Here is a 3,231-nt window from a genome sequence, read left to right as displayed (position 1 = left end):
CTTTGGTGACGTCAGTGGCCCGGCTGGCCAATGGGTGCGTCGCGCTGGGGCGCAGCGCGCGCCGCTCGGCATAGTAATGAGGCCTCGTGCCGCCCGCTCCCCCATTCATAAAAAGCGACCGTGGCTGCGGCTCCGCCCCCTTCTGAGTCGGCCCGCGCTGTCCTTGACGCTGCGCCCTCTACGGGCCGGGGGTTTCGGGGTCGCTGGTGCGAGAGCCCTTGAAGTCTCAGGAAGGTGGCGGGGGGCATGTGTTAGAGGGAGAGGAGGAAAGGGGCCCCGGAGAGTTTATGGAGGTGATGGGACCCTCGGGTGGCAGACAGGCTGACGGAATTCAGGTGACGGAGACCGAGTGATGGGGGCTGAATGAGCGTCCCAGTCCCCAGTGAGGATGACAGGGGTTGCCAAGACGATGGGGCCCTGAGGTGATGGTGACAGGAGCACGAGGGAGCAGGGAGGTGGGTGGAAGTGACGGTATGAGCGTGGTGACAGGATCTTGGGGGGATGGTGGCAGTACGACGCTGAGGTAGAGAAGAAGCCCCTAGGGCAACCATAGCAGTGTCAGGGTGACTCTGGGCCATGATGGGGTTCAGGGATGAGGTGGTGGCGAAAGAAAGGGAAGGTGGAGGGGCTGGGTGATAGTTCTTCAGGTCACCGTGACCCTGTCACAAGTGCTGAAGTGACCAGGCTGTGATGAGGGTCACAGGGTCCTGGAATGAAGATACCAGGTGACTGTGGGCCCCCAGGTGAGTGGGACAGGGTAAAGGGTCTGGACTGACAGTGACCGGGCCAGCCCTCGTGATGCTGGGGCTGGCAGAAGGAACCGGGCGACGTCAATCATGTCAGCCCAATAGCGCCCTCACTGCACAGGGAGGGGTGGGCCTGGCAAGATTTCAAAACTTGAATTATTTATTCAAGGATCTGGAAAGCCAGCGGGGTGGTGGTGGGGGTGGGGGTCACTTCCCCGAAGCAGCAGGAGTGGGGGAGCCGGGAAGAACTTGGAAGCAGAAAGCCATCAGCTCAGTCCCCAGGGCGGGCCCCTCTCAGCCTCCCATCTTAGGCACCCTGGCAGGTCAGGGCACAGAGAAGGAACTCCCCCTTCCCCACCTCTTCCTGTTCCCAGGGAACCTCTCCCAGCTGACTTCTCCAGATGCCACAGATATGGCCAGTTCTGGGGAAGGGAAAATAGCTGCCTCCTCCACCCTCCAACTCGAGCTCTGATCCTCATTGGAATCAACCAGGCCTGTGGGATGGGGCTGGGGGGCAGGGACCAGGTGAGGGCCCAGATCCCAGGCCCCACCACTTATCCTCCCAGCACAGAACCACTGAAGTGTCACAGGGAGAAGGAGGGGGCAGGCCAGTGGCAGGGTACATGGGGAGGTCAGGGCTGGGGAAGATACTGTACTTCAGGTTGGACATGGTGAGTTTGGGGTGGTTAGCAGGTGGTGTGGTCAGCAGTTAGATTGGGTGAATATCTTAGGCTCTTTGGGCCTGTTTTCTCTAGAGACAGGGACTTCCCAATTGGTCCAGTGGCTAAGATGCTGCATAGCCAATGCAGAGGGTTGGGGTTTGATCCCTGGTCAGGTGAACTAGATCCCACGTGCTGCAACTAAAGAGTTTGCATGCCGCAACTAACAAGACCCAGCACAGCCAAATAAATAAAAGTTAAGAAAAAGACCACGTTAGTATCTTCTGCATGGGATTGTTGGGAGGGGCCTGGCACATTGTCAGCACTGGCTGTGCTGGCTGCAGGAGGACACCCGGGAGGCTTGGGTGTGCGGCGAGGGAGCAGAGAGGAGGAGCTTCAGGGAAACCCACCAGTGAGAGTACAGACTGCGGGAAAGAAGCTTCCTGCTCCTGGGCTTTGCCTGGCTCTTCCCTCTGCCCAGAACCCCTTTACTCCATTCGAGAGCCTCTGTGGCCAAGTCAATATCTTCCAGAGCAGGCTTTCCCAACATCTACCCTAGACGACCACTCCCGCTTCCATCATTCTCTCTGTGCTTTCCTTGATTTATCATTTTTTAGAGCACTTAGCACTCCTGAAATTATAAATTTATTGTTTTAAGAGAAAAGACATGTCAGCCCCACCAGGATATAAAAGCTCCACGAGGGTACAGACTTTGTTCTGGTCTGTGCTGGAGAACAAAGCCTGGCATGCAGGAAGTGTTCAATAAATACTTGCTGACTGGATGACTGGACAAAAAGCAACATCCAAGAAAGGGAAGGAAAACACGGAGGGAGTAGTAATATGCACAGTGTCGAGGAAAGTGGGGCATCAAAGAGAATATAAGGACATCTGCCCCCAGGAACCCAGATGTTCACTTTCTCCCCTGTCAGAGCCAGGTCCCAACAACTGTCCAATTGGTCTCAGAGAGGCTGCTGGGAGGTTGGCATGAGACGGTGTATGAGAGGGAATCCCTTTGTGGTCCAGTGGTTAGGACTCCACATTTCCACTGCAGGGGGCATAAGTTCGATTCCTGGTCAGGGAACTAAGATCCTGCAAGCCATGTGGCTCACACACACACACACACACAAATAGAGAGGGGAGATGTATGAGAGACCATCTTCTCTTTTGAGTGGCAGTGGTCTTTTTTTATTTTGCATAGTTTATTAATCCTCTCATGAAACATCTGTACAATCACCACAAATAAAGTCACTGCAGGATCTTTAATCCTTCCTTCTGCCAGCACCTACATTGGTCTTTGTGATCCCCCAAGCTCCTTCATTCTGTCCTTCAGTTCTTTTTCTTCTCGGGCAGCCCATGTCTTACAAGGTGGTGTTGGTTTATTTTTCTTTGCATAACCCAAGGAATCATAAATCACATCCAAGCCAGTTGTCACCACCAAAATGGGTTCTGACTCCAAATATAAAGATGACATCTGGTGTGGTCTTGTATACTTTGGCTGCTGCTGCTGCTGCTGCTAAGTCGCTTCAGTCGTGTCCGACTCTGTGCAACCCCATAGATGGCAGCCCACCAGGCTCCCCCGTCCCTGGGATTCTCCAGGCAAGAACACTGGAGTGGGTTGCCATTTCCTTCTCCAATGCATGAAAGTGAAAAGTGAAAGTGAAGTTGCTCAGTCGTGTCTGACTCTTAGCAACCCCATGGACTGCAGCCCACCAGGCTCCTCCGTCCATGGGATTTTCCAGGCAAGAGTACTGGAGTGGGGTGCCATTGCCTTCTCCATACTTTAGCTAGTTTTCCCCAAATTTCTGTCTTGGATACGGTTGCCCTTC

This window comes from Bison bison, unplaced genomic scaffold, assembly GCF_000754665.1.
Source record: "Bison bison bison isolate TAMUID 2011002044 unplaced genomic scaffold, Bison_UMD1.0 scf7180017864516, whole genome shotgun sequence".
Taxonomy (NCBI): Eukaryota; Metazoa; Chordata; class Mammalia; order Artiodactyla; family Bovidae; genus Bison; species Bison bison.
This window is presented reverse-complemented; position numbering follows the sequence as displayed.